Source organism: Mus caroli, unplaced genomic scaffold (assembly GCF_978045245.1).
Source record: "Mus caroli unplaced genomic scaffold, Mus_caroli_1 scaffold_8, whole genome shotgun sequence".
Classification (NCBI taxonomy): domain Eukaryota; kingdom Metazoa; phylum Chordata; class Mammalia; order Rodentia; family Muridae; genus Mus; species Mus caroli.
Genome location: NW_028227263.1, coordinates 95284995 through 95299783, shown reverse-complemented (window position 1 = coordinate 95299783; position 14789 = coordinate 95284995).

Here is a 14789-nt window from a genome sequence, read left to right as displayed (position 1 = left end):
TAGATGTATTGTCAAATGCTATGGAGAAAACATCAATAGATAAAACACCAACTAGAATTATTTATGTAGGGTATGCTCACATTTGAGTCACACTTTTTTTTTTTTTTTTTTTTTTTGCTGATTTGTCAAAAAGAAACACTAATCCTTATCAAACAAGGAAGTCCAGATGGGAAGGCGGGCTCTTAGTGTCTGTTTGGATAGTATGATGAAGGGCTCCTCCTGGCTCCTCCTGACTGATGAATTCTCCATCCTCACAGAATGCCGACTTGGTTATCCCACCTGAAGTGCTCTTTGGGATGATTGATTACCTCCTCTTTATTTACACACACACACACACCCTCGCCTGCAAATCCAAGTCCAGGAAGGCCCTGACTCTGTGATTACATTTCAGTGGGTTCTGCATTTTCCATTTGCCAAGTTTATGGATGGATTAGATTTGGGTGGAGGGTGAATGTCAGCCGGGCAGTTTAAGATGGAATCTCTATCCAAACCTGTGGATAGTAGCACTTTTTGTGATGTAGAAAAAAATCCCATGGAAGGGTAGAACAGTTTTCTATTGCTCCTTCTCTTCTGCTTTTCCTAGGCTCAGACAGAGGCCTCTACATATTCCTCTAGAGAAATAGTGAAATCATGAATTCGATTTCCATCATCAGCAACACTCCATCCTCAGGAACTCTTTTGATCAGCTTCATCTTGTGAATAATGAGAAAGGAAGCTGAGAGGAAGCTGAAAGTGGATCCTGAAAGCTCACTCACTCCCTGGTGTCCCCCAGGGAACATGGGAACATGTCTCATTTTGCACAGCTACTTCTTATTGTTGGTTTGGCTCATTTTTCATCTAATTTCTGCATCCATATTGTGTTCCTGGGCTTTTGGGTCAGCAGCTATCTGTGAGTTTTTAAAGAATGAAAGGGAAGTTTACACATGATCTGGTGTGTGTGTGTGTGTGTGTGTGTGTGTGTGTGAGAGAGAGAGAGAGAGAGAGAGAGAGAGAGAGAGAGAGAGAGAGAGAGAGAGAGAGAGAGAGATTGTCCTTTTTCTTAGAAGCTTGCCTTCCAAATCCAAAGGTTTGGGAAAAGTATTCAGAGAATTAAAAACTATGAATTTCCCAAATACTTAACTAAGGAGATGAGGTGTGAGTTTGGAGGGAATAAGTGTTAAAGTCTGGGCACACCTGGCTGGGTTGCAGTCTGGGCTTCCATGTCAGACAGCCTATAATAGTATCACCTTTTATTCTGTCCAATATAGATTTTCTAAGTATGTGACTTGTAAATCCATCAGCTGTAACTAATGTTAGTGCTAAAGATTCCTCCCCTGGTCATTGAAGCACTCCGGACCCCTGTAAGGAGCTCTGAGTAGATTCCTATAGTTTGATGGAAGTCAGAGAGCAAGCATCCCCATCCACCCCTAGATTAACACAAAATGTCATTGACCTGGATGACCTACTTTCTTCAGTTTGCACAAACTTCCTATGCACCTTTCAGGTTAGACATGTATCGCAATGGGAACTATTATATCTGCTGTTAGTAACTCCCATTTTCATTTGAGAACTGGGGAGTGTGTTTTCTTGAGACTTGTTTGAGCTAGAATTCTGCACAAATCTGCCAGTTTCCCTGAACTTGTGCTATTCTTGACTTGTTGTTTTGGACTCCTTTGGACCTCCTACTTGAGCTTTACTTGCTTGCAGTCAGAAGATGATCTGACACAAACTAATGTGGGTTCTAGGTACCTTTGCTTTCTCTCCTTCTAGGGTTCAATCAAGGCTGTGCCTATGGCCATGAGGGCTCTCGGTCCTGCAGAACAATCTAGTAGGGGAATATTACAGAATGGATGCTCAAGTCTTCCCTAACATCCCACGTGGAAGCTGTGCCCCTTCTCCGATGTAATTAGATGACCTTGGGGGAGTAGCTGTGTTTAGAGCATCTTATGAGGGGACCTTTAGGAGAGGATCAGTGCCCATATCAGGATATTAGCCATCACAGCTGCCTGTCTGCTGGGAAAGCCATCTATAATTTAGGAAAGCATAGTGTATCAAGAAGCAACTCTTACAGACTTCAATCTTCACCTTCTTACCTCCCAACACTATGAGAAACAGAGGCTGTGGATCAAGGTATCTAACTTAGGGCATTTTCATCAAGGCAGGAACATAAATATTTCTCTACTTGTCACAACAATATAAAGTTACAGACTGAGATCCACCATAATGAAAGAACCATGTAGCATGTTTGTTATTTTGTTGCTTGTGTGTATGTTGTGTGTGTGTGATGCACTCATATGTATGCAAACACACGTGGACATGTGGCAGCTAGAGCAGGAGCTCTCTCTCTCTCTCTCTCTCTCTCTCTCTCTCTCTCTCTCTGTCTCTCTCTGTCTCTCTGTCTTACTGCCTTGGGACACAGTCTCTCACTGAACTGGAAGATTGCAGTTTTGTTTAGGTTGGATGACCAAGGAGCTTCCTCTTGAGCTCTACCTAGTCTTTGTACTTCAACATTGTTATTACAAGCATCCTCAGAGCCGTGAGTGGCATTTTACGTAGATATTAGGGATATAAACTCAGGTCTACTGGCATTCAGGCAAGACTTCTGACCAACTGAGTCACCTCAAAGTATATCCTTAAAGTATACTTGGGGAGGTCCTATTAGAAATACATGATGGTTAAGACCAGAAAACTAACTTCTGAACAATCATAGTCAAGTAACTAACTTGGTAAGGGATGGGGGAACTTTTAAGGCTCTCAGAACTACCTGCACCGAAGTCTTAGGTCAAGGAGAGGCCAACTGAGGATGGGCACACACGCTTATAACTGTAGTGCTTGGGAGACAGGCAGAAGGCCCTCAATTCCAGATCAGCATTGTGGCTCCATAGTAAGAACCTGTTAAACACAAAACAACAACAACAACAAAACAGACACACACAAAAGGAAGAGGAAAGAGGAGAAGGATGAGGAAGAGAGAAAGAGGGGGACCACAGGGATTAGAGAAAAAGAGAAGGAACAGAGGAAGAAGTGAAAGAGGAAGAAAAAGCAAGGGAAGAGAATGAGAGGGCAGGGGAGGAGCATGAGGAAAGAGGACGAGAAGGAGATGCAAGAACAGGCAGGAGTTGAAGGATATGGAAGATTTAGCTTCCAGAAGAGTGGTGGTGGGAGCAAGCCATGTGAGGCTGGGCAAGGGGAAGGGCTCCAGATGCTGAGTCCAGAGGCGAGTGCCTAACCCGATGCAGCTGTGCCTTTTGAATGACTTTTTAAATCAAAAGAAAAGGAAACTTCTTTCAGTGGTTTGAAAGCAGTTAGCTCTGTCTCCATAATTGCTTAGATGCAGACGAGATCACCACTTGATGAGAGTTTTACAAAGATGATTCAAGGGTGTAAGAATAGGTGACTATTCAAGGCCATCTCAAGGTGGAGGGTTTTGGAGTCACTTATTTCCTATTAAAAGAAAAGGAAAGATAATAATAAAATAAATAGTCCCCAGGGGTAAACATCTGATGAAGGGAAATAGAATTAAGAATTTCTTCCAAAGACAAGGAATGCTTTGAGATCTTTTCTTTGAGACAGCTGCCTTCATGGATCTGTCCTGGTGAGACTAAGGGGCCCCTAGGGATACAGCATGTGCACTCTCCCATTTGTCCTGCTTGGCAGGAACATAGAATGGAGGGGAATCTGACTGTCTAGTGACTGCCTATGATTGGTTCCAACCTTCATGAAGGTGGTGTGTGGCAAGAGCACAGCATATATGGAGACAGAATGACTCTACTTTGAGGCACCCATTCTTTTAGTCTAATTCATTCCCTTTGGCTTTGCAGTTTTAAATAAGGCAGAAGTGCTAGAGGTATTTATTATTATTATTATTATTATTATTATTATTATTAATTATAAATGACACATTGTGAAGAGTTCAGATGTTCTTCATAGCTGCATAAGGTTATCTTGTTTTGTTTTGAAAACAAAAACTTTAATCACACACAAACACTTCCCTTTTTCTTCCTCTCACAGACAGACTTAGAGACAGACATACATAACACACACATACACATACATGGGGGTGGGTGGCTTATAATGTCTTTATTCATTGAGGACCTGGAAATGCCTGGAGCTCTCTTTTCCTCACCTCTTATATCATAATAGACACAAGCCTAAATTTTGTTGAAAGAGGAAAAACAAATACCTTCCTATGAATGCATTGTTTCCATGTTGTGTCCTCTACAGAATTTCTTTGAAAGTCTCACATAATCTGAGATTCCTTCCCTTCCTAGCAAATAAGCCACCAGTACCAGAGATCCTTGAAGACGAACCTCATTGCCTTTCTGTGGACCGAAGCTTCTCTACATTGTATATTCACTTTAACCTACAGAAAAAGGCAAACTTCCCTTTACAGGAAACCTTTTAAAAATATTGTATTGTATTCCATCACCGGGTATGTGTGGTTTGAATGTTTCATAATAAAAAAAAGTTTTGCTCTTCGCAGATGACTCACCTGCCAAACACACATCTCTAATTTATGTTGATAGAGGGTGACCCAGGATGAGCAGTGTAAGTACCGAGGATTCTTAGTCCTTTTAGCTCACAGATGCTGATGAGACATCCTGGTCTGTAGAGCTTGTTCATTTCTATAATAAATAATTGTCTAAAGGCTTAGAACTTAAAATGACAAATAGCCTTTACTGAAGTCAAGATGGGGAATCTAAACATCACTAGGCTGAGTGACTCTGGTTCAAGGTCACACAGAGGTCCAAGAGAGCTATCAGTTGAGAGAGTTGTAGCTGGAAGCTAGAGCAAACACATCACATCCCAGACAGCTCACTACTGGTTTAGATAAGAGAGCTCATGAAATTCTCTACAGATTATAGCAGAAAAAACTTGGTCCTGAGCTGTGTAAGATTCTTCATAGGAGTGGCCATGGCTTGGCAATGGGCTTTCCTCAGAGTGAGTGATCCACAAAGAGACAGAAAAAAACTGCAATGGGTTTTCTGACTGTCACTACACTGTAGCACTCTTGGTACTATAGACCAACTCTGATCCAATGTGAGAGAAAGCAACACAGGGTATATTAGATGATCCACAGAAGCAGGGACATGGAAGGTCACCTTTAGAGTTGAGACACATTCTGCACCGGCCTCTTTCCAGAACAATGTACCACAGACCCTGGGTAAGAAATCTTTCATTACAGATTTAAGTATATATCTGTATGTGATAAAGCTAGAATAATTTTGCAAAAGAATAGATTAATTGCAGTCTCAGAGACAGTCATTTAAATCATGACACTCCAGAAAAGGGAAAAAGGTAGAAAACACTCACAACATAATGTTCCAGAGTTCAGGAAGCTGCCAGCAGGCCACTGCTATTAAAGCTTAGAGACATCGAGAGATACCGGCAGGAGCCAGATCACAAAGGTCTTAAAAGCCCAACAGAGAGGGGGAATTTCATTGTTCCTTGTGGAGAACCTGTGAGGTTATATCAGGAGCTGATTTACAAAACCCAGTTTGTATTTTATTAAGATTGCTCTGTCCTAAATGTGGAGATGGACCACTGAGAGTCAGCTGGGAAGCTACCTCCGGGGATGGAACAAAGGCAATGGCAGATAATGGTGGCCACTGAGTATACAAGGTGAGATGGGGAATGGCCCCTTATAAGGAATAGCTTGGAGGAAAAATGTAGAAGAGATGGTAGTTAATGGCTTTTGGAGACGAAAGAGAGGGAAAGGTAGAGGAAGCTTGTGAGCAGTGGCCTTGGACAACTGGAGGAGTGAAGACAGGCTCTCCCCAGGGAAATGGAGGAGTGTGGAGAATTTGAGAAGTCTCTGGAATGCACAGATAATATACTCTTTGAGTCTTCTTCAAGACATAGTAGAAAAATAACTGTGTGATAACTGCAAAACCGATTTCCATTTTAAACTGCTGTAAAAAACACATAAACATTAGATTTGCAGACATTTATGACTGACATTAAATATTAAAACCAAAATGACTTGTTTACGTTTTTGTACCCATACATTTTTAAGGCCGTGCTTTTGAAAAAATGTTTGAAAAGGAACCTTTTTGTTCAATGGTATTAACTTACTGAGACTATGACATGCTGCGTAATGAAACAATTTTTAAAACTCCCCCACTGCCAACAGTACAAGAAAAGCATCATTTCAGTCCTGCATTGGCTACAGTAAACTCTTATGGAATCCTTTTTATTGTTCTTAGAGATTTACAAAGAAAGTGAAGTTTATTTTTTAATATTATTTTTGTCATTTTGCTATTTCAATATTTGTAATGTTATCAGCCAGAAGTAAAACAAACACACAAAAAGATTTTTTTTCAAAGCATACAATGATGTTATACATTCAACTACAAAATGTGTCTTCCTAGCTGAAGTCATTACAAAGGGTCTAGCCTGGTGCGCGCTGCCTGTTGAAGAGCATGAAAGTGTAAACTGATAATATCAGCATGTGGGAGGCTGAGGCAGAAGAAGAATAAGGCCAAAGCTAGCCGGAGCTAATATGGAACTTGAAACAAGCCTGGGCTATGGAGCAAGGCACTGTTTCTAGTTTTTAAAAAGTTTCTTGCGGCTATCTAGCAACTTGCTTGCAAAAGCACTCGTACTTTTTGAATATTTAGAACAAAAATATATGTCCTGGTTGTAAACTGATATCAATGTCCAATTTTTTAAAAACGGTTGCTGCTTGCAAGTACCTGGCTTGAGAGCTGAACTTTAGGGTTGTCCTTGGGCTTGGAGTCTGTTTGTGTAAGCTAAGAACAATATTTAGCAGGCAGACAGCAAAGACAGCCAAGTACTTGGTAGTTCCTGAAGCTGAATAGAAAATATATCCTCTTATATATTAGTGGGAATGGAAGCTGTCTCTTAGGGTATTTGGGGACCCTTTTCCTCCTACTGGGTTGCCTCACCTAGCCTTAATATGAGGGGAAGTGCCTCGTCTTACTGCAACTTGATATGCTATGGCTGCACTAATCCGAAGGGAAATGGAGGAGGAGCCATCTGATGAGGAGAGAGGGGAGGAGGATGGGGAGAAGGAGAGACACTGGGTGGAGAGGAGAGAGGAAAAATTGTGGTTAGCATGTACTATACGAGACAAGACCCAGTTAAAAAATAAATTTAAAAGGAAATATATTGTCACTTTAAATAAATGCCAACATAGAAAATCTCTGAAGAGATCATTTGCTCCTAGCATATATTGGCTTTTTAAGTCGAGGTTTCAAATCAGAATCCCAATAGCCTGACTGGCTTTGGAAAGAGCTGATGTTTTGGTGGTTAAACACATTGTGAAGAGTTGGTGGTTACATGGGTGAACAGGCTTTGGGAAGAGCTGATGGTGAAGCGGTTGAAGGTTCAGCTCTCCAGGAAGGCTTGGGTTAGTCAAACCCTTCCGCTTCTGCGGCATTTAGCAAGTAAAAGAACTTTATTAAGTTTTTGGCTTATCTAGAAGGAAGGAATAGTAATATCTATTTATGTGACTTCCCAAGAAGAACATGTTGACTATAGGTGCCTTCAATTAATATGAGCAAGTGTTATAATCAGCAAATGGCTATTCCCACATAAAATCCCGATCACACTCCCACAAAAGCAAAAGATACAGATTTCACAGTGATCACATAGTAAAAACAATGGCTTAAACCTAAACAGTGCTTTAGAGTCTTTAAGCACCGCTCGCTCTCTATGCCCATTAATAATAAAACACACTTGTCTGCAGAGAATCTGCTAGCGAGACTGTGTCCAGCCATTGGTGGGAAACGGGTGAGCAGAGAGCCAGGCAAGCTCAGAGCCGACAGCCATTAGTGAGAAATAACAGATGGTGTCTCACTTTTTGCTATAGGCAAAGAGCCAAATGACATGACTAAATAGAAAGACAGCCCCAGAGGACAGCGTTTGGTCTCCTACTGAGCATGGAGCCTGAAAGGCAGGGACATTTTTTAATAACCTTTCTCTGACAAGCTTAAAGCTATTTAATGCCTAAACCTGTCATACCTATCTGGCCAGGAGAACAGGTCTCCAGAGAGAAACCCCACAGTGTGCAGTCCTAACTCCTCAGGAAAAGGCATAAATTGCACACACATAAAAAATATTATAGAACAAGGTCACCAACAAGGACTTTCCATTTAAATAAAAACAGCCATTGTCCTTCCTGGTAACCCTCTGGACCTAGTCCCCAGTCTACAAGGGAAAAAAAAAAGCTAAGGTTCTGTCCAGTTGTGATTAAAATAAAACAATAAGGGTATTCTCTCTGCTTTGGCTGAAATTTGAGTCCAGTTTAATTAGAAGGAAATGCATCATGAATTATTATGTGCTGAAAGTCTACTGAAAATGAAAAAAAATAAAAAATGAACTCATAATTCTTTATATATTGGGTTTTACATTTTCATCAAACCAAATGAAACAGGGAATACTTCTCTAAACGGCTTCTGGAGTAAATTGGTAAATCAGCAATCTTCATGATTAAAGTTCCTTATTATCCCGTGGTTGCAGTACTCAGCAGGTGTGAGCCGGCCTTCTGCAGAACACTATGGACTACAGCAAATTTACCTAATGAGTTATGTTGCTTTTCCAACAAAGTAGCAGAGCCCTGTTGTGGACACAGGTTAGATTCTCCCCAGAGTCCACGGCTCATTTTGCCACAGCTGCTTAATTTTCTTGCCATCACCAAATCATCATGTTTTAATAACGCTCTACTTTTCTCTAGTCTTATATGAAAGCAGGGTCACTGGAGAGGCTACTATGTTGAGTGGCTAGCTGGAGGTTCTGTGACTAACCCTAGGATCATGCAAGTGGTCACTCTGTCAACATGCCTCCTTTCTGCTGTAAGCAGTCATGATTGCCATGTTAATGCCATTATTTTAGTGCAGGGTAGATGGAAAATGATCAGAAAAAATGTTTATATGGGGCTGGGGATGTGGTTCAGTTAGCAGACTACCTGCCTAGCAGGCACAAAGCCCTAAGTTCCAACTGTAGTGACACTTGGACTGGTATGGTGGTACATACGTATAATTGTAGCTCTAGGGGGCACAAAGCAGAGGTTTCACAGTCATCATCATTGGCTATGCAGCAAATTACATGCTAGCCTGAGGTGCATGAGTCTCTAACTCAAAAAAAAAAAAAAAACCCAGAAAACAAAATCATTGTTCAGATAAATAGATGTAAGCAAATACATAGTTTGCCTTTTAGTTTAATTTAATTTAGAAACCTAAATGTTGTTTTTTTAAAAAAATCATGTACACAGCTGGAGAGATGTCTCAGTAGCTAAAACATGTATTGCTTTTGTGGAGGGCCTGGGTTGTGTTTCCAGGATCCACATGATGGTTCAGAGTCATCTGAAACTCCAGTTCCAGGGTACCTGATAGCCTGTTCTAGCCTTGGGCATTGTATTCATGTGGTGCACAAATATAGAGCAAAACACTCAAACACACAAAATACATAAGTAAATAAAAACAGAATTATTCACATTTTGACTCTTGAGAAACAACGTTTAGGGGACTTGCAACAAGCCATGTTACACATACATAAAGCAATTTCGTTCTACATAAACACAAATACTTCATTAGTAACCTACAACCTACTACTTCACTTAGCTGCAAAGACACACCCCAAATTGGGGACCTGGATCAACACACATGCTCTCAATATCTACATGCCATGAATTCTGTGTAGGGTATTCAATACTATAGATTATTTATTAGAAACAGGATTACACACAAGGAATAGAAAACATATGCCTCTTGTGATTTTTTTATCATTCAAAGTTTCACCATCTAGGACTCCATAAATATTTTCATATCAAAATCTGCTTTCTCTTGTGGATTCACAATATATAAAAGCATGGCTCATGTATTATAACCTGACTTATAATAATGCTTTCTCTCCTATGGAGGTGAAGTATTTTGAGGACAGGTGTCTTAGTAAGGGTTTCTATTCCTGTACAAACATCATGACCAAGAAGCAAGTTGGGGAGGAAAGGGTTTATTCAGCTTACATTTCCAAATTGCTGTTCATCACTAAAGGAAGTCAGGACTGGAACTCAAGCAGGTCAGGAAGCAGGAGCTGATGCAGAGACCAAGGAGGGACATTCCATACTGGCTTGCTTCCCCTGGCTTGCTGAGCCTGCTCTCTTATAGAACCCAAGACTACCAGTCCAGAGATGGTCCCACCCACAAGGGGCCTTTCCCCCTTAATCACTAATTAAGGAAATGCCTTACAGTTGGATCTCATGGAGGCATTTCCTCAACTGAAGCTCCTTTCTCTGTGATAACTCCAGCTGTGTCAAGTTGACACAAAACTAGCCAGTACAACTGGCTACTCCCATGTGTTTTCATCTTTTATCTCTTGGCTTAGTATAATGCGCCATCAGAATCCAAATAAAGGTGGTCTCTGACGCCTATAAGGACTCAGGGTGCATTGTCCTTTCCATTCTTTGAAGGAGTCGCATACTAAGATTGTACATCCTGTCTTCCAGGATCAGCATATCATATGCCAGACTTATAGATCATATTTGCATATATCACATTTGCATATATCATAATTACATATATCTGGCTTGCAGGTCACATTTGCATGCTGCTAGTATGACAGCATTAACATGACAGGTAAAATATAATTGGCTTTATTCATGAAAGACAGTGTTCTCTGGGAAGGCATCCTCATAAGCTCACAGTGAAGTTCAAGGGAGACTTAACTAGTAAAGGCAGCTCTTGATTACAAAGCCGCATGCATGTCTGTCCTCTATTTCCACTGCAAAGATGACACAGATCTACTTTTCATCATGCCCTTTACAGTATCTTCCTTCAGATGATTAGTATGTATGGGTGAAGGCCTCACCACTCTGTTCTGTGTAATGTGCCAATCAATGATAAATCAGAAAGGAAAATAGGCTGTAGTCTCAGAGTTTATGATCCAGTAAGGTGAGTGGAAAAAGATATGGATCAACCAAAAGCTCACCAGATAGCTAAGTGTGAACTGAAGAATCACAGAACACTGTAGGAGTGTGTTTAGTTTTAAAAGAAAATACTTGTATTCATTTTCTTTTTTTTTTAAAATTTTTAATATTTTTTATTACGTATTTTCCTCAATTACATTTCCAATGCTATCCCAAAAGTCCCCCATACCCCCCCCACTTCCCTACCCACCCATTCCCATTCTTTTGGCCCTGGCATTCCCCTGTATTGGGGCATATAAAGTTTGCAAGTCCAATGGGCCTCTCTTTCCAGTGATGGCCGACTAGGCCATCTTTCGATACATATGCAGCTAGAGTCAAGAGCTCCGGGGTACTGGTTAGTTCATCATGTTGTTCCACCTATAGGGTTGCAGATCCCTTTAACTCCTTGGGTACTTTCTCTAGCTTCTCCATTGGGAGCCCTGTGATCCATCCAATAGCTGACTGTGAGCATCCACTTCTGTGTTTGCTAGGCCCCGGCATAGTCTCAGAAGAGACAGCTATATCTGGGTCCTTTCAGCAAAATCTTGCTAGTGTATGCAATGGTGTCAGCGTTTGGAAGCTGATTATGGGATGGATCCCTAGATATGGCAGTCTCTAGATGGTCCATCCTTTCATCACAGCTCCAAACTTTGTCTCTGTAACTCCTTCCATGGGTGTTTTGTTCCCAATTCTAAGAAGGGGCATAGTGTCCACACTTTGGTCTTCATTCTTCTTGAGTTTCATGCGTTTAGCAAATTGTATCTTATATCTTGGGTATTCTAAGTTTTGGGCTAATATCCACTTATCAGTGAATACATATTGTGTGAGTTCCTTTGTGATTGTGTTACCTCACTCAAGATGATGCCCTCCAGGTCCATCCATTTGGCTAGGAATTTCATAAATTCATTCTTTTTAATAGCTGAGTAGTACTCCATTGTGTAAATGTACCATAATTTCTGTATCCATTCCTCTGTTGAGGGGCATCTGGGTTCTTTCCAGCTTCTGGCTATTATAAATAAGGCTGCTATGAACATAGTGGAGCATGTGTCCTTCTTACCGGTTGGGACATCTTCTCCGGTAGTACTATGTCCAATTTTCTGAGGAACCACCAGACTGATTTCCAGAGTGGTTGTACAAGCTTGTATTCATTTTCTAAGGAAATATGTTTTATGAATAATTTTTATTTTTCCAGCTCATGTTTGGAGAGGGCTAAGAGTCTATCAGGGTGAGGAACAAGCAGCAGGCGTGGTTGAAGGGCTAGAAAGGTGAGGGAGCTTTTTCAAAGACAAACATGAAGCACAAAGAGCAAACTAGAGGTAGGATGGATCTATGAGCTTCAAAAGCCACTCCTAGTGACACACTTACTCCAGCAAGGCTGCACCATCTCACCATGTAGTGCCACACACTAGGGACCAAGTATTCAGATTCCTGAGCCTGGGGCAGATGTGCTGTCACTCAAACTACCACACCATTTCAGATAAGTTCAGTTTTAAATTGTTTTGCATTATTTTCATTTATTGTTGTCATATGCTATAAAATGAAGAACGAAAAGTTGGATTAATACTTAGGTAAAGAACTGTGTGCACAGCACTAAATGTGGTGCTTAGAACACAGTTGTTCTTAGCCTTCTTCTGTACGCCAAGAAATCTCTCTTGTAAGCTAATGCTGGTACTTGTAAATTTTTCCACTCCTCAATGAGGGATATTGTTATTATATTTTTATCACTACCATTTTATCTAAATTCAAAGATCAAAGGGTTCAAGTATATCCTGAGATCACCAAGTGGCAAGCTTTAGTGAAGCTAAGACTGAACGTCTGAATTCATGTCTGCTTTTCCTACTGCTCTCTGTTAACCTCCATACCTCCTCAGAACTTAATACACACGTTATACTAGATAGTCACTTTGATTCTGTCCAATTGTCTAATAGGAGTCCGAACCTGTTTCTGATTATCACATGAATCGCTTTGCATCTTCCCACTCACCACTTTTGCTTGGCTTCCTCTAGCTGCTCTGACCCTTTAATATAGTTCCTTATGCTTTGGTGACCCCCAACCATAAAATTATTTAGTTATTACTTCATAACTGTAATTTTGCTACTGTTATAAATCATAATATATAATAGTAAGAACCCCTGTTCCTGCTAAGTTGTCCAGGTTTCAGGCCTCTGGCTTTGAATTTTCTTTCTCTTTCTCTTTTTCTTTTTCTCCTTCTTTTTCTTTTTCTTTTTCTCTTTCTTTTTCTTTTTCTTTTTCTTTTTCTTCTTTCTCTCTCTCTCTTTCTCTCTTTCTCTTTCTTCTTTTCTTTAAAAAAGATTTTAGTTATTTTGTGTATGTGAGTGCACTGTCCAGGTCTTCAGACACACCAGAAGAGGGTGTCAGATCCCATTAGAAATGCAAATAGTTGTGAGCTACTGTGTGGTTGCTGGGAATTGAACTCAGGACCTCTAGAAGAGCAGTCTGTACTCTTAAATGAGAAGCACCTAAAGAAATGTTCAACATCCTTAGTCATCAGGGAAATGCAAATCAAAACAACCCTGAGATTCCACCTCAAACCAGTCAGAATGTCTAAGATCAAAAACTTAGGAGACAGCAGACGCTGGCAAGGATGTGGAGAAAGAGGAACACTCCTCCATTGTTGGTGGGATTGCAAGCTGGTATAGCAACTCTGGAAAACAGTTTCGCAGTTCCTCAGAAAATTAGACATAGTACTACCTGAGGACCCAGCAATATCACTCCTGGGCATATACCCAGAAGATGCTACAACATGTAAGGACACATGCTTCACTATGTTCATAGCAGCCTTATTTATAATAGCCAGAAGTTGGAAAGAACCCAGATGCCCTTCAACAGAGAAATGGATACAGAAAATGTGATACATTTACACAATGGAGTACTACTCAGCTACTAAAAATGATGAATTCATGAAATTCTTAGGCAAATGGACAGAACTAGAAAATATCATCCTGAGTGAATAATCACAAAAGAACACACATGGTATACATCTACTGATAAGTGGATATTAGCCCAGAAACTCGGAATACCCAAGATACAATTCACAGACCACATGAAGCTCAAGAAGAAGGAAGACCAAAGTGTGGATACTTCCATCCTTATTAGAAGGGGGAACAAAATACCCATGGGAGGAGTTACAGAGACAAAGTGTGGAGCAGAGACTGAAGGAAAGGCCATCCATCAACTGTCCTACCTGAGATCCATCCCATATACAGTCACCAAACCCAGACACTATTGTGGATGCCAAAAAGTGCTTGCTGACTGGAGCCTGATAGGCTGTCTCTTGAGAGGCTCTGCCAGTGCCTGACAAATACAGAAGTGGATGCTCACAGCCATCCATTGGACTGAGCACAGGGTTCCCAATGGAGGAGCTAGAGAAAGAACCCAAGGAGTTGAAAGGGTTTGCAGTCCCATAGGAGGAACAACAATTTGAACCAATCAGTACCCCCAAAGCTCCCAGGGACTAAACCACCAACCAAAGAGTATACATGGAGGAACCCATGGCTCCAGCTGCATAAGTAGCAGAGGATGGCCTAGTCGGTCACCAATGGGAGGAGATGCCCTTGGTCCTGTGAAGGCTCTATGCCTCAGTGTAGGGGAATAGAATACCAGGACCAGAAAGCGGGAGTGGCTGGGTTGGTGAGCAGGCGGGGGGGGGGGGGGGGTGAAATAGCAGGATTTTGGAGGGGAAACCAGGAAAGGGGATAACATTAAAAATGTAAATAAAGAAAATATCTAATTAAAAAAACACAAAAACAAACAAAAAAGGGTTTACTAAGACAAAAAAAAAAAGATTTTAGTTATTTTGTGATTGTAAGGTATACCGTCCCTGTCTTCAGACACATTAGAAGAGGGTGTCAGATCCCATTAGAAA